The sequence below is a fragment of the Kogia breviceps genome, chromosome 1 (genome assembly GCF_026419965.1).
Source record: "Kogia breviceps isolate mKogBre1 chromosome 1, mKogBre1 haplotype 1, whole genome shotgun sequence".
Taxonomy (NCBI): Eukaryota; Metazoa; Chordata; class Mammalia; order Artiodactyla; family Physeteridae; genus Kogia; species Kogia breviceps.
The window spans coordinates 131,009,300-131,033,432 of NC_081310.1; the positions used below are offsets into that span (position 1 = coordinate 131,009,300).

General features: G+C 37.4%; 1 protein-coding gene across 3 annotated transcripts in view; it reads right to left on the bottom strand.

The window, feature by feature from the left end:
* The window catches only part of ADGRL2 (adhesion G protein-coupled receptor L2), a 626,947-nt gene that overhangs the window by 479,594 nt on the left and 123,220 nt on the right, over window positions 1–24,133 (bottom strand). For 2 of the 3 annotated variants that reach the window (XM_067043848.1, XM_067043727.1), the window contains exon 3: window positions 16,615–16,683. The gene's annotated coding sequence lies outside the window, so the exon portion shown is untranslated. Of the gene's footprint in view, window positions 1–16,614; window positions 16,684–24,133 lie in introns of those variants that run through there. The other variant, XM_067043739.1, reaches the window with a different exon arrangement.

The following is a 24,133-nucleotide window of genomic DNA, read 5'->3' on the forward strand; positions in this document are numbered from 1 at the left end:
ATAGATACTTTTTCAAAATTCAAACCTAAAGATCTTAGCTCAGTAAATTCTCAACAAGTTGACACTGCCAAATAGCTTTCTGTTGAAAGAATTATTGCTTTTATGTTGTGTAAAATATTTGTAACTCTAGGAAATCAGATTGTAGTATTTGAAGCTGTCACTTTAATAGTGAAGGATTTCACAAACAATACAGTGGATCTAAACAATGTAGCTGAAATATGTGACCACAGACATCAGGGTATCACTTGGACAATGCCACCAATAGCATGAGTGACACTTGACGGTGAAACAGTGGGCGACTGGTACTTAGTGGTCTTGCGCTTTGTCAAGTATTCCTTTTTCTTTTCTTTTCTTTTCTCTCCCCAGTGGCTACTTGTCATTCTCGGAAGACTACAGACTTCCCTTCCCCTGGACCTTTTTGAACTCTGCTGTCTTTGAACATCATGGATATTGCAAAAGAAACTATTTACTAGGCAGTAATTATATGCCACCCCTCATGTAAAGGTAAATGATAATGAGGTATGTGAGAAGAATAGGCAGCTCTGTCAAAGGGGAAAAGAGCGGCTTTTAAAACTTAGAGCCATGCAAAATGCCTTATAGACTTGTTCTGGAGTAACTGTATCAATTAACCCCGCTAAAAGCTCTGACTCAGATGGGCACTGCACACAGCATGTCTACTAGTGTTTTATTATCAAGTCCATTATGATGAGTTCTTGTCCTAGACAAAGGGAGAACAGAAAAAGAATTCAGGCTGACAAATTAGACTTGAAATCAGTTTCATTTACATAACGACTGGAAGTTCATTAATAACAGAGTTTTAATTATTCATGCTCTTGTTTCACTAGATACAGCAGTTTCCCCCTGCTGTGCGGGATGTCTGGATTAGCTAAAATGAACCTTAGCAAACTGATAGACTGCCCAGATCCTCAGATGCTTTTCTATTTTCACACCACTAGAGATGGGGGTGGAATAGGGGAGGATGGAGTGTGTGTACAGATTGGGGCTGGGTAAAGAGGAGAGGTAGGAAAGCGAAGAGGAAGGTACTAGAGAAAAAGAAAGGTAGCTAGCAGGATTCTTTTGGATTTACATTTTGCCTTTGCGGAAAAGAAAGAGAAGGAAAAAAGGCAACTGTTGTAAATTTATACTTCATGGGAGCTTCCACTTGAGATGATAATACTTTAAATATCAATCATTTCAAGATTTCCTGATGGGGCGTACTACTAATATGATTGTGTGCATGAGCAGTTCTTTTCTTTCAGATATAGGAGCACTAATAGGGTTTTTATTTTGGTTTGTTTGCATTTTGAAAAATAAAAAAAAGAAGGGAGAAGGAGAGAAGAAAAGAAACTTTTTTCCCTTTTTCACATTATCTGGACAAATCTGAGAAACAGGTTTAAAGCCGGCTTCCTTACAACTTTCTTTAATAAGAGCCATGGTGATATATTCATTCTAACTAGTAATAAATAATGACACTAAGAATACTTCGCTGCAAAGAATTTGAACTGTTTTCACACACATCAGTCTTCTCACTCAGCCTCAGCACTACCTCATGAAGTAAGTAGTTCAGGGCCAATTGGACAGGGGATTATTGCATTTCTGGTTCATTTATTGTCTATATATTTTCCTGGCTAATTTAGGTGACTGTCTCACAAAAAAGAGAATCCATAACAAATAAAAACAAGCCTCAATTGTTCCCAACACCTTTAGAGTTCAGACAGAGAGCGAACGAGGCCAGAGGAGAACCTCTCTTCATTTTGAAATCAGACAACAGCTGCAGGTTTGGGTTTCCAGGGCTGTCTTTGGAACAGCTTTGTAACATAAATTCTTAGTTCGGGGAACCATCATTTACAACAAATAGTAGAAATATTTTAAAGAAAAAAAACGTAGTACAGAGAAATTATATTTAACTAAAATATAATAGTTAAAACTATAAACTATAAAACCTGACCAAGTACCAAACACTTTGTCTAAGTTCTCCTGCTTGATTTAAATGACACAAAAATTATTATATCCATTTTACTGAGGAAGAAATTGAGCCTCAGAGAGACCAAGAGTTTAGCTAGTAAAGAAGGGGGTAGGATTCAGAATGTTGTTTGTCTGATACCAACTCTCTCCCTGCTATATACACATTTGAAGACAATGATTATATTTTTTAGATAAAGTTTGTGCAACTTGTTTTATTTTTCTATGTTAATTTTCTTTACCCTCCCACTGATAAATGATTTTCTACAAAATAAATACAACAGCCTGTTTTTTCAGAATATGGATAGCTTTCTTAGATCTGGACTAACCAGAAAGTCATAAAAGTCAAATATTTAAACAGGTAATAATACAGGAGCAAGGTGCTAATATGAACAAGTCTTATTTCTCATAACAGATAATTGAGTGAAAATTAGACAGACTACCTGATAACTTTAAGTCAAATGCCACATTTGTAGATCACATAGGAAAAAAATTAATCACCAGAAGCTGCCATCTCTTATTACTTTAAGTTTGCTTCTAAGTGGGCATTTTGTCAATGTACTTTGAAGAGCAATCATGGACTAATTAAGCTAACCTTTCTTCCCTTCCTTCATTCCTTCCTTTCTCCCTCCCTCCCTCCCTCCCTTCCTTCTTTCCTTCCTTTCTCTCTCTCTCTCTCTCCTTCCTCCCTCTCCCATTTTTCTTCCTTCTTCCCTCTTTATTTTCTTTTTTGTAGGGCTACCAGCTATTCATTTCTGCTTTGAGGAATTCATGTTTACTTGCTACTTTTAATTTTTATTTCATTCCTTCACTCATGGGCAGATCCCTCCCCTAACCCTGTTTTGGCTTGTTTTATAAAGCTATCTTCATATGGGAAATTTGAATAATTAATTACTGCTGAATTGGGATCAGAAGCTCTCAACATATTTACAATATTTTATCTTTTTATCTCTTTGAAGTACATATATAGATATTAAAGTACAAAGAGGTTATATGACAAGCCTAAAAAAAAAGTGTTTTGAAAAGATAAAACAGGATACTTTACTAGAGAGCTACTCCAAGCAACACACTGGATTTCATAGTAAAATGCAATAAATGGAAATAAATGGACAGTTAGCACTACGTACTGATGAAAATCAGAATCAGTACAGGTGGCTAGGACATTATTGATACTCAGACATCTGAGATGGTACTTTCTCAAAAATTGTCTTAGCCAATCTAAAAATTAAGCCAAGAAGGATACTCGTCTAAATCTCTGACCAAGGATTACTACAAAAATCTGCTATGTTTTTGAAAAAGATAATGAAAACCAAACTTTTTAAAAGACAGAAACAAACTAATTTTTCAAAAAAGCTTTAACTGCTCAATGGGTGATGTGTTTGTTCTGCTTTAAAAACATATTTTGTTCTATTTTCTGGGCTCCTTTACTCATTTAAAAACTTAGAAATATTGCCAAAGGACAAAGAAAACAATGGAAGGTTGTATGGGGAAAAGGAGGAGACAGAGGAGACATCTGGATTGCATTTGATCTGGAAGCTCTCTCCCTGTCCGGTTAGGTGGATGCTGCCCTGGGCAAGCAGGAGGGGTCTGCCTGGGCTGATATTTGATTTCCAGGTGCAAGTATTCACTCATCTAAATCCTGACCATATGCTGTCATACATCTGCATAAGTACTGCTGTTTCCTTTTGAACTGTATATGAAACTGAGACATACAAGATAGATGATCCTGAAGCGGTGAAAACTCCAGCAATTTTGCAGGGAAGATTTAGGCCATGGAAATGTTTCTTATAGCTTGAGTTCTGACATGTCTTTTGCCTAGTTAGAAGTGGCATTCAGAGGCAAATTGAGAGGAGTAAGGAGATCAAAATTTTCTAGTCCTGTTTCTGACCATTTTGCTTGGCACGTATAAAGTAGAAGGGGTAACTCTTCAAATCCCTAGAGGCATATCCAGTCTGTGGGGGGAGACATGTTAAATGCACAAATTCTGCTAAGTTTCAGTTATACAAGATAAGGAAGTTCTAGAAATCTACTGTGCAACACAGTGCCTATAATTGACCGTATTGTATTGTACACTTGCAAACGTATTTTAAGGCTAGATCTCATGTAAATGTTCTTAGTACAATAAAACAAAATGAAACAAAAAAATTTACTAACCATTGGTAAACTGCTATTTCGCAAGATGTTGCTATTTGCCAAACAGAACAGAAAGTCTATGTAGAATAATTATTGATTTAGTGCATTTGAGTATCATTGGTTTACTCATCTGATCTTGTTATTTTCTTATATTGGGTCTTTGTAAGAATTCAAGATAATACAAGTAAAAGCATCATAGCGGGCTTCCCTGGTGGCGCAGTGGTTGAGAGTCCGCCTGCCGGTGCGGGGGACGCGGGTTCGTGCCCCGGTCCGGGGGGATCCCGCGTGCCGCGGAGCGGCTGGGCCCGTGGGCCGTGGCCGCTGACCCTGCGCGTCCGGAGCCTGTGCTCCGCAACGGGAGAGGCCACGACGGTGAGAGGCCCGCATACCGCAAAAAAAAAAAAAAAAAAAAAAAAAAAAAAAAAGCATCATAGCTGCTTAAAGCATGAGAGTAATCGTTATTATCTGACTGAAAGTTAGGATGCCAGTTTTATCTATTGGGCTTTCAATTTGTAATTTGAAGTCACATAAATTCTGTAGTGGCAAATTAAAAGGCATGTGTGATTTGCTCTCAAGAATGGGACCAATGATTGCAAAGGTGACTCCAGCTGTGGAATGATGCGGGGCCTCCATCTGGAGAATGCAGCAGGTATTCAAAGAGAATACTTTGAAAATATCAAAACTTTCATATTTCATCTCTGGGCCATTTTATATATAAACCCATTACTTAAAAAAATTTATTTGGCTGGAAATTTCTGTTAACCTTCACTTTTGTAGATTTTTGGTAATTTTTATAATTATTAAAGAGAAATTTAAGGGAAAAAAATTAAAGTATATTTTTGTTAGTGGCATTTTACTATATTCCAATCCTTTGATTGTTAGTTATCATATATATTATATTAATAAGTTAAAACTTAATCCACTGACAGTGGTAAAGGATAGATAATACTATTTAAAAAAAAGGAAAGAAACATTTTCAGAAACAATAGCTAGTTAGTATTGAATGTCTAACTTTTCTTCTAGTGCATTAAGAGTTGAGACCTATTTTTTTTAGCATTATTTTAACATTTTAAAAATAGAAAATGGAATTAATGTTCTTGTTCCATACCAACTGACTATTGAGGGAAAGTATTTTTTCTATATTGAAGACTACAGAGACCTTTAATAGTTTCCATTAGCAGGGAAAAAAAAAAAAGGTAAAGGTTAAGAAAAAAAAAAAAATCTCAGCACTTGGAAAACTATCCTTACTACAATTTGTGGCATCTGAATTTGGTAGAATTTTTGTTCTCTTTCATGCCATAAGTTTTTCTTTTAACAGTTGGAAAATGAATTTAGCACTACATTGGGAGACTCCTTGGGTTGCTATTTAAAATATCCAAAGGGTAAATAAAATCTGAATCAGACTTACAATTCTGTGCACTGCATTTCAGTTTAGGTAATAACATAATTAGAGAAAGAGGAAGAAAGGAAGGGAGAAGAGACAGGGAAGTGAAGTGGAGAAAAAGCTGTAGAAACTTAGAAAAAAGGCCAAAGATAGCAAAGAGGGAAAGGTGAGGAAGACAACAAAGGAGAAAGAAAAGGCAAAAGGAAGAGGCCTGGAAGTAGGATGGCGGATCCTTTGAGAAAATGTAAAATCACATACTTAGTGGGAGGGCAATTCGAAAGGCAGATACACAGCAATGGAATAAAAACATCTGTGATGAAGCCACTTGAAAATGTTTTGCTCTCCTAGTTTTAAAGCTGTAACCTGTTTAGGAAAGAGGATGCAATAACACTACAAACTGTATTTCATCAATAAATGGGTAATTATGGGCCAGATACATGACTAAGTTCTGTGAAGCAACTAAATATGCAACAAGAATAATGACGAATAGAAAAAATAATTTGTATAAGCATTTGCTGTTTCTTTAAATATCATATTCTAGGTAAATTATTTTAAATCTATACATATTGTAAATGTAACACTCTGAAGATAATCTCAGCAATAAATTCTGACAGTGCATTGATACTTAAATTAATTGCATAGATCCTTACATATTTATTGCTTTGTTTATGAGATTACTATACCTCATTTTTTTAAAATGAGAAACTTTGAAATTTGCATCTATAATTTCTGATAATTTAAAAAATATTTGAATCCAAAGATTCAAGTACCTAAACGCTAAACATCAAAACCTCACCATGACATTTATAATATCTCACTATGGCCTCCATCCTTGATTCATCCCTTTGTCTTTACATTCTTTCTAAAGTCTTCATTTTAATTCCAAGTGTCTTAAAAATTCCAAATTCCCTTTAGTGTTTGATGCTACATCTAAAATGCTGAACTAGTATGTATGATTAGGTCTTTGTTAAAAATAATTTGCCAAAAAGCTAGGATACATAAAATTAAAAAAAAATTGTTCTCCCTTTTCCACTTTCTCTTAAATGACTTTTTCAAATACTACAGGGAGGGGAAAAAAATCAAAAATACATGGCTTCCTCCTTTATCATCTTCTAATAAGTAACACACCTTTGGGGTACATGGATAATATGCCCAATACTCAGCATTGCACGCATTGTCACATTTTATTCTTATGAGGAAAAAACTTTTAACTGTTGCCATTTTTCAGGGAGGCAGAAATCTACCAAGTGTCACACAGCACAGTGTTGGAGACAGAATAGAATTCAGGTCTGGTCAATTCCAAAGCCCACATTCTGGGACTTCCCTTGGCGGTCCAGTGGTTAAGACTCCATGTTTCCACTGCAGGTGGCACGGGTTCGATCCTTGATCAGGGAACTAGAATCCCGCTTGCCACGTGGTGCGGCCAAAAATGAAAAAAAAAAAGAAAAACAGAAAAACCCCAAAACAACAACAACAAAAACAGAGCCCACATCCTTGTACATCCTGCCTTCTAGTTAGTTATCTACTTTCCACTTTCCATGTGTAGGATTCTGAAAGTAAAGTTCTCTAAGGCAGGTACCAGGTTATACCCATCTGTGCTTTGATCCAGTGACTAGCCCAGAGTAGGTTCAAAAAAGTTTTGGAAAAGGATAAAGTCCAAGTTTCAACTTTATAATTAAATTACTCTTAAGCTTTGGAGAAAGTGACTGCTTCTCCTTTTTGGTTAGGTTTTTGATTACCTAAAACAGATCTGGATGTTCTGTGAATGGGGTTCTAGAAGGAAGGAAATTACAGTGTGATATACCTGATCGTGTACTGGGCCTCCAGACTTGCTAGTCCTACACCAGCAGTCCTCAATTTGTTGTTTAATGTTATTTATACAAACAAGATGTTCACTCTGAGTTTCTGCAGAGGAATCCCTTCTATTGTTAAACTGAGAAATCATCAAATCCTAGGGTGGTACATGCTTTAGAATTATGGGGCCTTTCTTTCCCCCCCAGTTTTGGTTCTAAAACATATTAAGCAAACCTGGCTTGGTGGGACCAAAAGTGATAGAAAAGGAAAGCAAGGAGCATTCCAGAGATGGAGGTCCCAGATGAAAACTTTGCTCTTAATTTATGAATGTTTGTTGAGCGGCATTTTCGAGTTTGTAGTTCATTTATTGCGATGTTTTTGCATACTCTCACCAGGTATTTTTCAACGAAGCACTAAACTTCCCCTTGTAGACTCAAAGAGGATACCTTCAGGTAGGTTTAATGCAGAAGATTAAGACTGCATTAAGATTAAGTCTTAAATGTTCTGCTACCAATTAGCCCTCTAGTATTTCTGTAAGCCTTGAATTTTTGATGCGATCAATGACACCAGTGGAGCCATCTTCTGTGGAGTGGTCATTAAAGATATAAAAATCAATACAAAGATGATACTTGGAAATCTATATCACAAGATAATGAATCACCATGAGAGCCGACTAAGAAGAATGTCAGCAAACCAAACAGAAGTTTTGTGCATAACAAAGTGTTTCATGCTGGTAGAATTTAATCTAAATTTTGCATGAGACAGAAGTCTTCAGGCTACACTTATGATACATTTGCATGACAGGGTTTTAATAAGATAAAGACACAAGTCCAACTATGCAAAGGGTTTCTAGTGCATTTGAAAAAAAAAAAAGTAAAAGAAAAAAAAAAGGAGAGTGAAGATAGAGATGTTCACAACTGAGCAAATAATAGCATGATTTAACTTTAATGACAAAATAGCATCAAAACTTTCCCTGTCAGTAATCCTCATTCAATTTCTTTTAAATGAAATATTATTTGCCTGCACCTTAAGTCTGTAAGTACTGATTGCTATTGGAGCTGTGTATTGGAGCTTCACAGAATAGTCCAAATTTAATTTGAACTGGGGAATGATTTCATTTCCTTCAAAGGAAGATTTTTTTTCCTTCCAAAATTGAGCTGGTGCATGGCTTTGCAAGTTCATTTTGGTTTTCTCCTTGACACAATTGTAAGTGACAGGAGAACATTTATGTGTTTTGTCCTTAAGGGATATCACGATATTGCTAATGATGCCACAAATGACTAGGAGCTATTCTTTGGCTTTAGAGATATGGATTCCCTATGATCCCATATCACTCACTGCCAGAAAAAGCAAAAATAAGCAAGCCTGCTACAGTCGCCAGTCGACTACACCACTGTATATTTATTAGATATCGAGTTTTATGCCTGAGATTTCCCAATTTACAACTACATAAATAAAGTTTTATAGTCAGGGATTAGATGAGGGTGTGTTTTCGTATATGCTGGGTGGTGCAAAAGTCATAAATGTTTCTATTTCCTTCTTTCTCTAGGCACATATATGAGTCTCTCCTTGGAACTCTTAAGTGGAAGCTGTTTTGGAGGAACATTCTCATAATCACTTCACGTCAAGTCCGTAATGGCAAAGTCTGGCTCTTCATTAATCAGTAAACTTACTGATTTAGAGATAGATGTCTTTGTTTTTCTTGGAATTTTTTTCATCTACTTCTCATCCTGGTGCCAACACATTTTTTTTAGAAAATGAAACAATGATTATTTTATTGAATATTAAGTTTGGTTTTCTCTGTGTTTTCATTACATGTTTCAAAGGTTGACTTAATCACCTGTGAGTTGTTATGAAGTCAGTCAGAGTGGAATTCCCAGAGATTTTTTTTCTCCCAACATATCACATAACAAAAAGAGAGCTACACACACCTTGTGTAGTGTTAACAAGTCTTTGCAGTTTTGACTTAATTTGTTTCCCTCTACTTTATCCCCCGAGGCTCCCAAAGCAAATGAACCATTCAGTAGCATAAAACAAGGGGAATTAGTTTAGACTTCAATAAAACACAGACCTCTAGCTGGCAGTATCTGCCCTGATGCAGAGTGTCTGCAGTTTAAAATATTGAGGTGTCTTGATTGTCCTGACACCTCACAATTGTCCTCTTGAACTCTCATTGCCTGGGGAACCTCAACACTCTTAGCTGTTCAGTTCTCAGGCTCATCCTCAACGGTGCTGATGTTTCATTTCCTTTATCTTTATCTGTAAAATCTACACTACAAATACATGAATATACTTAGCAGTTTTCCCATAGTTCTAGACTCAGGGGTTACCTTGGATAGTCTCTCTCTCTTTATTTATTTATTTATTTATTTATTTATTTTTGGCTGTGCTGGGTCTTCGTTGCTGTGCGCAGGCTTTGTGTAGTTGCGGCGAGCAGGGGCCACTTCTCGTTGCAGTGCGCGGGCTTCTCATTGCAGTGTCTTCTCTTGCTGCGGAGCACGGGCTCTAGGCTCGCGGGCTTCAGTAGTTGCAGCACGTGGGCTCAGTAGTTGTGGCTCATGGGCTCTAGAGCGCAGGCTCAGTAGTTGTGGCGCATGGGCTTAGCTGCTCCGCAGCATGTGGGCTCCTCCCAGACCAGGGATCGAATCCGTGTCCCCCGCATTGGCAGGCGGACTCTCAACCACTGTGCCACCAGGGAAGTCCCCGGATAGTCTCTTTTAAGTGGTATGACAAAAAAAAAGTTTCAGAGATGCTATTCTCATAGGCAAGAGGTTCATAAATAGCATTTGAGGAAACATATATTTTGTGGAAGAAGAGGTTTTTTCATCTCATCCAAGCTATGAAAACCTTTAGCCCTCATAAGTCAGTAGTCCTGTTTGCTTGGGGAATAGGTTTTGATGTCTTAAAAGATATTATTGATTCATTTACAAATAGCTAATGATGGTATGCTATGTGCTCACTGCTGGGGATACATTTTTTATCAGGGAAACTGTGAGAAGAGACTGTGAAGCTGTTCCTCCTATGAGATCACGTTTTACAGTTTTGGGGGGAACAGTTGGTTAGCATCTTTAAAAGTTTGGTTAGCAAACAAATTTAATGTATCATGTATGTATTATTTTATAATGCCATGTCATATAATCTAGTATTAATGTATTTTTCTAGCTTCTATGAAATGAAAATGGTTTTAATTAACAGGAAATTAACACAAGGTGGAAGCCAAGAGAACAATTACCCAGGAGTTGCACATCAGACCATTTTGGAGTTTTATCTTTGCAAACAAGCCCAGAAATAGGAATACTTCTAAACTTTGATGAGTCAATGCTTCACCAGACCTCTTAATGGTCAACCTTCCTACTGGCTAGTTGATTCCTATGAATCCAGGGAATTAGGTGAATCCAAATCGTAGCGGGTCTGGTTTCAGGAGAAACAAAGCAGGATAAAAATATAGTAAGGCAGGGAGAGTTTAAGTTATAACACAACTAAATATGTTTAAAAAAAGAATAGCAAGAAGTATAACAAAATGTTAACAATGCTTTTCTCAGGGTGTTGGCATAAATAATTACTTTTTTTTTCTTCTTTGCATGTTTTGATATTTATAAATTTTCTACAATAGCATTTCTACTTTAACCAGAAAAAAATAGATCAATGAAAAGTATAATCTAACAGTTAAAATTACTATTATTATATACAGAAGAATACATTTTACCACTGGTAATGCCTTTAGCTATAGAGGAATAATGATTCACATGGAAAGATGTTTTATACCTAGTTAACTGGAAAAGCTTTGGGCAAAATCAGAACTACAGATCCTAGAAGCTGAAAACAGTGAAGATTTGATTGACATGAGGAAGAAAAGGTAAGATGAATGGAAGGTCTTCCAGACAGTGAGAACAGTCTCTTAGAGTGTGTAAGAACATGATGAATGTGAAAACAAGGCAAAGTGAGCCTTATATGAAAGTGAATAATAAATGAGAAGAGATTAGGAAGTAAACTGGCCTTGAATCTGAAAGTAAGAACAGTGACAAAATTCTGTATTTTTGACGTCAAAATTAAGAAACTGTTGGGAAATAAGTTTATGGAATGAGTAAAATGAACCTTAGAGTCAGATTGATTTCTACTTTGGGGGGTAGGGCTCTAAGTCACTAGCATTTGGTCTGTTTTATTAACACTATACTTTCCCTTTACTTCCAAGAAAAAGTACATATAATGCTTTTACTCTTCATAATTCTCTTGCTTAGTGAAATATTCATTGATTTTTCCGAATCTGTAGCCCATCTGCTTGCAAAACACTCACTGACTTCATGGGACTAAATAATAAGTATTGGCTGATGTTAATGTACACACATGAGATAAAACTGTCAACTCAGTCATCTTCCTGGTATACCTGAGTATATAAGAAAACCATCATTAGTCTTAGTCAGGGAGGCAGCATTGTCTGAAAGGTGATGTACCTAATGGAAAGAGCATGGCTTTTGGCTTCAGAAAGTCAACAGTTCAGATCCTGGCCCTGTCACTTGTTACTTGTTAAATCTGATCAAATTAAAAATTTGAATCTTATTTCCTTTTTTTAAAAAAATTATTTATTTATTTTTGGCTGCATTGGGTCTTCATTGCTGCACGCGGGCTTTCTCTAGTTGCGGTGGGGGGGGGGGGCTACTCTTTGTTGCGGTACTCGGGCTTCCCCTTGCAGTGGCTTCTTTTATTGCGGAGCATGGGCTCTAGGCGTGCGGGCTTCAGTAATTGTGGCACGCAGGCTCAGTAGTTGTGGCTCGTGGAATCTAGAGCACAGGCTCAGTAGTTGTGGTGCATGGGTTTAGTTTCTCCACGGCATGTGTGATCTTCCCAGACCAGGGCTGGAACCTGTGTCCCCTGTGTTGGCAGGCAGATTCTTAACCACTGCACCACCCGGGAAGCCTTGAGCCTTATTTCTTTGACTTTAAACTGGGAACAATACATTTTCCTAATAAAAGTTTTGTGAGGATTAAATGAAATATATGTAAGTTAAAGCATAAAGTGCCAGGCATACAACAAACTCTGAATAAATGGCAGCTATGATTAGCATTGTCTTCAGCTTACTCATGGTTTACTTTCCCAGCACAATGCAACTTAGAGTTCCAAGAACAATATCTAATTTTAGTTTTTTTTGTGTGAGTCAAGCTTTGGATTATTAATATGAGAATGATCTCATTTTTTGCTTAGATAGCAAATGGTTAGTTTATAGAACTAGATATGAAATAGATTCATCTTTTACATTCTCAAATCTTTCTCTGTCCAGGTCAATGATACTAGCTTTCTCTTTCACATTGGGGCTGGTCAGAAACCCAAAGAAAGCAGTTGATGAACCTCAGAGACTCTGGATTTCTATTTCAGATAGATGGGATTACTCAGTAAGCTTTATACCCATGACCAACATTTGGGTCTTAGAGGCTTGAACTTAGCTACAATAGCTGTAGTTCTCCCTGAGGGAGATGAATTCTTTCCATCCATCCTGGAATCTTCACTGCTGCAGTCTGAGGGTAGAGCCTCATATTCCAGCTAAGCTTGGGATTTTTGTGGTAGGTCTATTTGCACTTTCACTGAGCATAGAAGAGTGAAAGACTTGTTTGCTGGCAGTTACCCCACTTTCATGGTGAGTTAACCAGTCCCATAAACTCCTCCTTTGCTTTGCTTTTAGTGGTCAAACAGCTTATTACATAGACCCTAGATAATATAAATATAGGAACACTGGTTATTTAGCCCAGAGAAGCACTACATATCCAAGCTGTATTCATTATTAAAACCCTATCTTGAATCCCACCTCTTCCATCATATCTTCTACAAAATTAATAATTTATAATACTGAGATGAGTACATGAATGTATTTTTTTCTGATGCTAACATTTATTTTGTATGTGTTGATTTTACCTCTATAAATAAACATCAGAGAGTAGGGGCCATACTTTACACTCTCTTTATACTTTGTTGTGAACAGTTTTGGACATATTATAGACCCCCAATAAAATAAGTTAAATGATTTTTTTTAAAAAGTTCTCCAAACATCTAGTTGGTGAGAAAAAGTAAATTCAGCGTATATTTTTCTGTGATTTTTAAAGTTTCCAGTGAATGTGAAGAGGTTCCATTTTAAACTAAATTTTCATTCTTGAAATGATGGGATCAGTGGGGTAGAGTAGGCATATAGGTGTATGAAAAGACCGACAGCAGAATGTAGATTTGATGCATGTTAAGATTTGCTAAATATTTTTGTTACTTGAAAGTTTTTCCTAAAAATCAGCCTTTATTTTTGAGTCTTCTTTATTTATTTCTTCAAATTATATATCAAAAATTTTACTCAGATACATGTTAATTGATCAACCTCACTCAGAACATTCAGATGCAGATTTGGGGCTAGAACTCAAAAATGGGATACCAGCGATTTACTTTTAAAAATGATACTTTCCTGAAATGCTGGTTACAGAGAACAGATATTATCCATTCATGTTTCTTACATTACCATAGCAGTCAAAGTTTATTTATAGCATAGAGACGCCAGAAAAATTATACTGGAATATTTTAACATAAAACAATTTAAAATTTCTAAACTATTACACTGAAGTAATTGTCTTAATAGCTAATATTATCCCTTCCAACTATTACTTGCCTTACTTTCAATATTATAATTATGTGATATTATTCAGGATTATATTAAGATCTATATTTACTAGATATATTTTGAAAATAGGAACATGAAAGAAATGAACTGAAATTTGAGTAAGAATCATTATGGGGACTTGTATCTACTTTATTTATTTTTAAATTTGAAGATCTAATTAGCTTTATTAGGCGATTCATGAATCGAGCAGTATCCCATGTAGCAACTAGAAGGGCACCCCCTAGTATCTATTGTTTTTAAGAAAAATTTTCTCTTCCAAAAAATAACCTACTGTTAATACCTATTCTTTAGAAGACACATCATTATGTCAACTTTGCCAAATTTTGCCTCTTTAAATGACTTTAACACTAAGTATCACTGTTGACTAAATATAATAGTGTGGTTAATTTAAAAAAATTCTACGGCTTCCCTGGTGGCGCAGTGGTTGAGAGTACACCTGCCGATGCGGGGAACACGGGTTCGTGCCCCCGTCCAGGAGGATCCCACATGCCGCAGAGCGGCTGGGCCCGTGAGCCATGGCCGCTGAGTCTGTGCGTCTGGAGCCTGTGCTCCACAACGGGAGAGGCCACATCAGTGAGAGGCCCGCGTACCACAAAAAAAAAAAAAAAAAAAAAAAATTCTAACTTAAGTTTAGGTCTTCTTATTAAAATTAATAGTCTCTAAATGGTTCAGCAGATAACTTGCTTAGACCTTATAATAGCATTTTCTTCATTTGGGTTATTAAAGTAAAAATATAGCCATAATCAATGATAATATTAGTAACAAATAACTAAAGTAAATAAACCATATCCATATATATATATATATATATATATATATTTTTTTTTTGCGGTACGCGGGCCTCTCACTGTTGTGGCTTCCGTTTCGGAGCACAAGCTCCGCAGGCGCAGTCTCAGCGGCCATGGCTCATGGGCCTAGCTGCTCAGCGGCATGTGGGATCCTCCCGGACCGGGGCACGATCCCGTGTCCCCTACATCGGCAGGCGGACTCTCAACCACTGGGCTACCAGGGAAGCCCATCCTTATATATTTTTATTTTTAAAGTTATCTTTGGAAATAGGATAGTGATCAATTACATTTTGGAGGTGAGAAAACTAGGTCAGACAGCAGTTAAGGGCCACTTTTGGATTGAACCCAGGTTTTTGAGGGTTCTATAAACCATGCACTGGTGGTGTTTTCTTTTCTCTAATCTGTTACTTTTGGTCATGAAAGGAAAGAAGGGGATGGTAGATTTGATAAATTGCTTTTGGTAATGGAGGAGGGGGAAATCCAGTGACTTGTTCTGACCAACAAGCACTATGGTTACGCTTCTTAGAAGAGAAGGATAGATGCGAGTGGAACTATAGGCAAATCTACTGGAGAGATGAAGTCATTAGCCATATGTAGGCTCATTAAGCTCTAATGGTGATCATAATCATCAGTGATTTGGAAGAATGGTGTCTCCATTCCCTTGAAAGGCTTTTTGTTTTGTAGGTTCCTTTTTATTCTGCTTCCTGAAACTCTATGCCAATTGATGTTTGCATGTTTCTGAAATGGCGATGAACCTTCTAATTGATTCTCCCGCTACACAGTGCACTGAGCTGGCAGGTGCCCCGCTGTCAGGTCACTTTCACGTCACACCACCTAGGGCTGGCCAGGGAGCCATTCAAAGAGCAATGGGATGCCAATTATTCTCCTTCCTGGCATTTACATGAAAGGTATAATATATCTCCTTTAGGAGAAAGGCTGCTAAAAGGGAATTGGGAGTTTGGTTCCCTTAATAATTCTCATAACCACTGAGTTTCTGGACTAAAGGAAAATTGAGAAACTGAAACAAATAAAATGAGGAAGTAGAATAAAAGCATTTTAGTTAATCAGTAAATCTAGTGTTTAATAGGTGTCACGCAATATTTTAAGTGCTTTACATCAACTCCTTTGTTTATACTATGCCATAGCTCTTGGGAATGAATACTATTATTTTTCCCACTTTGTAGATGAGAAAATTGAAGACCACAGTGTCATAGCTAATAAATGGCAGAACCACAATTTGAGTTTAGGTTGGATCTAAAGCCTAGGTTTATAGTCATTCTGCTATAGATGATATCAAAGATCCTCTTGAGTCTACCTTAGTATAGAATCGATAGCTTCTAGGTATATACAATTATTTAACAAGCAGCAAAGCAAATGATGGTTGTGATTCAGAAAAACAGAAATATGAGGCCATCCTCTACAAATCCTTTTATCCCACACATCCTCATCTGACACCATTTAGGGTAGAAATAGCCTTCATGGGATGTTTTGTACCTCTTCCTACTTCTATAGAGGAATCCATCCTAATAATTTCAAGCTTCATTTATGAAAATGACAGATCTAATTGCTCTCCAATTGACTATGTGATTTGTGATGTCCTGGCATACTCCAGGGTAGGAGTCTCCTAAAATCATAAGGATACTGTTGTATGAAATTGAGGTAGGTAGCCAGCCTTAAGCAATATACAACAAATAACCTGCCTCTGAAGAGAGGGAACTCACAGATGTACTGTATTCATCCCTCATCACTCCCCAGGATTACGAGTCTACCCTCTACTAAAAGATTACACAGTATCATAACTTAGAAACTCACCACAGAGTAATAAAGGATAACACATTTACACAATGCTGGAATTCACACTATAATTAAATCCATTATGTCTTATTTTGAAATTAATCATTTACCTTATGAATCTATGTAGGCTCCATACTCTGCAGAACTAGTTGTGAGGTTCAGAGTAAGTGGTCTGTGACCTAGAAAGAAGACAAAGAAATTCACGGTTCAAATTCAGCATGAAAAGAATATCAATAGGATTGAAGAGGATCCACATGTGTGTTAAATACTGTTTTGAGTCGGATTCAAATTATAAAGACATTTACCAGTTTGGAGGTTCAGAGAAGATAGAATTTAGATAACACAGAATATCAGTGTTTGTGCCCTTGTGCTTTAAATATCAGTTTAGACAAAAAAGTTAGAGTCTAAAATGATTCCTGGAACTGCACAGTGTAACTGAACCCAGGAGAGAGGAGCAGCCTGCCACCCACCTGGGGAAACGGGTTAATAAAAAGATCAATTGCACTCTTATCTTGTTAGTCATTAGACAGCCCATTGATACCACCTGCTTACTTTAAATGTAAAAGTACAGGACTGCCATTGCAAAGCTGCCACATCACTTCGGAACCCCCTTTCTTTCTGCTCTAGTGATAGGAGGGAGAAGGCCAAACTCTGACCCTTAGAAGCTAAGCATCTGTTCCTCTGTTAAATGCAGATGTGATGGCAAATCAGAAAGCAAGTCTTTCCCCAGGGGAAGGGATAGTGCATGGTTTCCTCTTCAACAAATATATCAGAATATGAGGAGTTTGTAAAGTTAATACTATTGTGAACTCAAGAAACATTTTTAATGTAAGAAATAAAATGGCTCAGAGGATTTTCTTTCTTCTTTCTTGAGGTAATTATATCTCTCAGATCTGAACTGGCTATATATTTAAAATACACAGGTTATACAAATTTTTATTTGCTTTAATGGTCTGGGAGAACCACTGCCTGTTTTTCAGTTGTCAATATTCTTTTCCAAAAGCATAAGGAAAGGTTTACCTGTTTTACTTTAGTGTCAGTTGCCAATGATTAATGGTTCAAAAGAAACATTATACATTTCTTAAAGCAAAATAAGCACCTGCTTACCATGGTGGACAGGGAAGAAACTTTTTTTTTTCAGTTGGTTATAGGATCTTTTTTTCCCAGCAGTTACTGTCTATTTCTCTTAGCTTCTGCAAACTCCAGATATAAATGGGCCTCCCAACTTTTGGTTTTACCCCTGATACTACACTCAGCTAGGCATCAGATGAGTGATGGGAGGAATCCAGACCATCTAACCTTTGTAATGCTTAAGGGTTTGTCTTGCCAACTTTAAAAATTCCTGGTTAACTAATAGACATGAGATTAACATAGAAATGGTGGACACTTGATTTTGTGAAATTTTGTGAAAGAGGGATATTTTCATCTGTAATAAAAAAAACATTTTCGTAGGATGAATTAACATTGGCTATCAAACTATACCATCTTAAGGGGACAAAGGTAATTGAGTAATTGTTAATATTTGTAGTAATGAACATAGCTATTGAACTAATAACGAGATCTCTACTTTTCTGATAAGACATTTATATTTGAAAATGCAGGGCTTCCCTGGTGGCGCAGTGGTTGAGAGTTCGCCTGCCGATGCAGGGGACACGGGTTCGTTCCCCGGTCCGGGAAGATCCCACATGCCGCGGAGCGGCTGGGCCCGTGAGCCATGGCCGCTGAGCCTGCGCGTCCGGAGCCTGTGCTCCGCAACGGGAGAGGCCACAACAGTGAGAGGCCCGCGTACCACAAAAAAAACAAACAAACAAACAAACAAAAAAAAAAAAAAAAAAAAAAACAGGGTTTGAGGAATTTTCAATATTTTCTTGAGAGTTCAGGCACATGGTAAAAGTTTCAATGAACATCAAATATGACAATTTAGATGTTACAGAAATACAAATGAGTTCCTATATGTGTCTTTTACAAACAGAACATACACATTAACTTTGTGAATAAACCTAATGAGGTCAGCATTAACCAAGGGTAGTCAAATGTACAAAAGCAGTTATTTTTGCTAAAGTTCGAGAATGCCTTATCAGAATCTGACTTGATAGTCACCTTTGAATACTTTTTCTTGCTGTTGAATAAAAAATCCTCTCCTCTTTGAAGAAAGTTACTCTTAGAGTAATATCTTCAAAATTTGAAGTCAGTTTCTCTGGTAAAATTTCCAAGTTCAAAATAATAGCATCTAAATAAACAAGTCAGATGTTTGAGTAACTCATTCCTTATGCAGTGGTGGTATTGTCACCAGCAAAGCTCACTGGCGTTCCCGGGAAAAATATGATGGGATCTTCTTGATAAGAAGAAGGGCTTAGTCTAGTTTCACTTGCCTTTAGGGGGCCTTGCACAGAGGCCTTGCACTTAATACGTCGGATTCGAGTTCCCAGAGCAGAACTGCGGTGTGCCAAGCACAACACTGTAACTCAAGATGGCGGCGGCAGGCTGTGTGCGGAGACGCCGCGCCCGGCACTGCCCTCTGGAGCCTGAGCAACTCAGCTCCGCCTGCCGCGCCTGTCCTGCCAGAGCTCCGCCCCCTCCCCAGGACAGACCCTTATACAGCAGCCCGGCCCACGGCCTGTCAGAAAGTGTGTATCTACAGCAGCAAGTTCGCACCTCTTCATTTTTTGAGCAAAGATAAGGCTTTCTTTGCTTCCAAACCGAACTCAGTCTTGTTCTATTGGCAGGAGCGACACCAGGCGGGAGGGACACCAGGCAAGAGGACTCTTGTTGGCCCTAACTGGGTGGGTAACAGTATCAGTATTAAAAAATGAAAGGTCAGGACTTTAAAAATCAATTAAGAAAGTATTATTTAAACTGTAGTTTAGGGTAAAAACCTATAAGATTAAAGAAAAATTAAGTTCCAAGTAATATAAAAGCAACATTTTAATCATCAAGAAGCAAACGAAGGAAAATTCTGACCATATACTGAGAAAAGATAGTTCAATATGAAAAAAAAGCTCAAGAATAAAAAGAAGACAGTTTAGAGAAAAAGTGCATCCATTAATGTCTCATCTAAAGAAAAGGTGAAGTGAATGAATTTAATTAAAATAGAGGAAAATTCCAGAATCGTTTTATATTTATTGTCTTTTACGTCTAGAAAATAAAAATTTATTTATTTATTTAATAGATTTTTTTTTTATTTGTTTATTTATTGGTGTTGGATCTTTGTTGCTGCGCACGGGCCTTCTCTAGTTGCAGCTAGTGAGGGCTCCTCTTCATTGCAGTGCGTGGGCTTCTCATTGTGTTGGCTTCTCTTGTTGTGGAGCACGGGCTCTAGGCGTGTGGGCTCAGTAGTTGTGGCACACGGGCTTAATTGCGCCGTGGCATGTGGGATCTTCCTGGACCAGGGCTCGAATCTGTGTCCCCTGCATTGGCAGGCGGATTCTTAACCATTGTGCCACCAGGGAAGCCCCGAAACATTTATTTTGAAAAGTGTGGAGGAAACTGCACAGACTTAATATTTTTGTCATTTAAAGATGTTCATCTCTTTTCCCTGATTGGTGTCCTCATGCCTGGACTATGATGGTGAATTCCTAACTGAGCCTCTGTTCTAGAAGCAAGTGTAATTGATAAGGAAAGATTAGCAATTCTTTTTACTGTCCTGCATTATATAGGCTGAGGAAGCTTTTGAAATCACGGCTAATATTGTCATTTCACTAATTAAAATGACAAGAGTGAAACTCTTTGAATTCTGAGTGGAATGGAGCTTTCATGGAGGTAACTCTGGCTTCTTAATTGAAGCTGCATATTCCAGGATGGGGACATTAGACAGGAGGCAATCAATGGGGAAGGGCAGATGATGTTTGAGAAGAGGAGTGAATTAACCAGAAATCCAATTTAAGTAGATGAAGTGTGTGTACTATAGATCAGAGCAAGGACAGAAGATGGATTTATTCAATAATTAATCCAAGAAATACTTTTAGCAATATTTAACATTTAACAGTACTCTTTTAATAATACTATATTAATAATATAATATGTTAATACTATAATAATGTTTAATAATAATAGTACTACATTTCTAGTAAATAGTCATTTTTCATACTATTAGGTACTGAGGATCCAGAGGTGAACTAGTTGGTCAAGGTCTCCACTTTCATGGACAGAAGACAGACATACACCATCACACAATTGAGAGAAAGAGAGAGGGAGGAAGAGAAACCTGTGTTGTGAACATGTCTAATTCTATAAAAATGCTTCTAGTTATATTAGGCTGAGTCTAAAGCTATGAAGATTGGATAGTAGGCTATTTCTACAGTCCAGACAAGAAAGAGATTAATGAGAACCTAGACTAGGTGGGAGCAGTGATAATTAAAAGGAAGACAAAGATGCAAGAGGTATTTCAGAGACAATCAGTAGGAATTGGCAACTACTAAGATGTGCAGGAAAGGAGAGGGAAGAGACATAGATGAATTAGAAAGTTGGAGCCTCACTGAAGAAACTGGGATGCTATTAACAGAAATACAGATGTCAAAAGAACGAACGGGTTTGATGGGGTAATGATGAGTTCGGGTGTGGTACATTGTGTTTGATGTGTCAAAAAGTCTCATGGAGATGAGAGTAGGTAGTAGGAAATGTAACATTAAAAATTAGGGGAGGGCGCAGTGGTTGAGAGTCCGCCTGCTGATGCAGGGGACATGGGTTCGTGCCCCGGTTTGGGAAGATCCCACGTGCCGCGGAGCGGCTGGGCCCGTCAGCCATGGCCACTGTGCCTGCACATCTGGAGCCTGTGCTCCGCAACGGGAGAGGCCACAACAGTGAGAGGCCCGCATACTGCAAAAAAAAAAAAAAAAAAAAAAAATAAGGGGAAATACTAGAGCTAGGGATTTGGGTGTCCTTCCAATGGACGAGATAATTAAAGCTGTGGGATTGTCTATAATCATCAAAGGTAAGGGAGGAGGCGAGTCTCATAGAAGTGGGCATCTAGGGAAGTGACATAATTAGGGGAAGTGTAGCTAGAATTAAAGCAAGTAGGAATAATATCAAACAGTTAAATACTGATGACTTTGTGATCAACACTGTTCTAAGCACTTTGCAGCAGGTAACTTACTTCATTTTCATAACCCCTAGGAAGTAGATTTTGTTATTAACCCTACTTCATAAATTAAAGAATGGAATTAGAGAGAGGTTGGTAAGGCCACACAGCTCATAGGTGGTAAAGATTCAAATCTAGAGAGCTTAGTCTCAGAGCCCCCTTCCTTAAACACTGTCCTGTAGCATCTCTGAGGTAGAATGACTGATTTTGAAAAGAGCGTTGCTCTTTTTAAAACAGAAACCCTACAGATTAAATTTAAGCAGTTAGGTTAGCAAAGAGGACATCTACAGGCATAGAATCAAACTTTAGAATGATAGCAACATGCACGAAATACAGGTGAAAGGGGGTTTTGGTACTAAACAAACGACTACATGCAAAATAATGTTGTTACAATTTTGACAAGTGATTGGAAGGAAAGTTACAGGATTCAGTGAGAGTCTACAGCAAAGGGTCCTAACCTATTTTATGTGAGGTACAGGGGTTGCTCTCAGGGAAGTCTACCTTGACAAAGGGACATTTAAACTGAGACCTAAATCTGGGGTAGGAGTTAGCAGCACAAAGAAGGAAAAGGAAGGCACTCCAAATTCAAGGGTGCTTCAGCAGGAGGAACTTACAGGATTCCAGGAGTAAAGAAATTCAGGGCAAAGATAAGAAAAAAAAGGCCTTAAAGATTTTGAACTTTATCCTAAGAGTAATGGGAAGATATTGAAAGGTATTAAGCAGGAGAGAGATAAATTAAGGCACAGAGAGTTCAAGTAAACTGCCCAGTATCACAGCTCCTAGTTGACTGAGCCAAAAAGAAATCCAGCTCATCACAGTTCCAAGGCTCTTCCTCTCTCAAAACTATATCACTGCCCAGACAGGGCTGCAAAATGTTTATCAACCAGCTCTCTGGGGAAAATTGATAATTTGCAGCATTTTCTGATGTAAGTGGTATAAATACCATTGCCGATTTCCAACTACTAATAGGAAGTTATGGAAGCAGAACTGGGGAGGGATGCTCCATATCACACCATTATATGGTATTTCTAAACATTCAGAGACAATAGACCAAAATATCCTGAAGAACACACAAAATAATACAATGTACTACAATAATTAGGAAGTTATGAGTTCTGTGCATTTATTACCTTTGTTTTTAATATAATGTATTTAATTCAAAATTTATATGATTAATTATTAATAGTGGCTTTCTGGGGAAATAGCTTGCCAAATTCCTGAAAATTTAATAATAAGATCTCCTGACCAGGTACAAGCTGGCACCAGCACACCAGAGTTACCACCTCAAAAAGCCATTTCTTGGTATATTTTTTTATTTTCCTGCTTTTGTTTTGGGAGATGGTTCCCAGCATCTTAGATAAAAGCTCACTCATGTCTTTGCACTTATCTCATTGTGGGGATCATTGTGTGTATTCAGTGAAAATTATTATTATTATTATTTTTCCCCCAAACAGGCCAAGAGTAGAGGGAGAGTTTAGCTCCTGGGAGGCAGGGCTGTGCAATATCCTTCAAGGGGACACCTGGTGACAAATAGCAAACATTTCTGGCTGACCCTTCACCTTTGCTTCCAGATAGTTAGGAGAGCAAGTCTCTATTTCAAATACAAATTTATAACTGTTAAACTGAAGCTAAACTTACAGTCTCTGTATCTATTACCATTCAGTCCTGTTATTGTCGTACAGCCCCCTCTTTAGGAGAACCGGTGGACCCTAAAATAAAATGTTCAGAAACATGTAGATGAAAATAGCTTAAGCTCTCAGACTTTGGCAGTGTTACTTGAGTTGCTCTGGCCTCAGAAGGGACAATCATAATATTTTTCTGACTGTCTTCTCTTGATTTATAATTTGAATCTGCATAAATGATAATAGAGAGGGCAATTATTAAAGAGATGGAAAGGGCAATTATCATTAAATAGAAAACACATCACACATTCAACAGGATGAATGACGGAGCTAAAAACAGATTTTTGTGGATCTTGCAACTGTTCCAAAAGAACTTAATGGAAGCAACCTCATCTCTCCCCACCTCCTCCAATTAACCAGATGACTTTGGGTATATTTTCCTTTTTTTTCCTTGGATGTTAACACAAGGCCTGTTAATCTAATCTGCCTGAATACTGACACTACTTATGATATGTAAATTTATGAGACTAAACCAGTTGCTGTTTGCCTAGTGTGAAAAAAAGCTTTTCTTTTTTTTGTAAAAACAGTAGAGAAAAATTAGTTCTCTTGTTTGTACATTTGTGATTCCAGGAGACTGCAGATACCTGTCTCATCTGTTCTTAACCCTTGCAATGAATTTTTTAAAGTGAGGCAACATGGTATTTTCATTCATCAGGTTAAATAAATAGACTGGACATTGAAATTCCCATAAAGGGCTTTGGTTTGGTTGGATAAATTGAACAAATTATGATCCAATCTCTACGCATTAGTTATCACTCCTACAAATATAGAAGTAACAGGTAAATGTTTATGAACCTTTCATGGAGAATTCTTACCATTTGGATTTACTATTTTAAAGAGTGAAATTATAGACATTCTTTGGAAGGGATA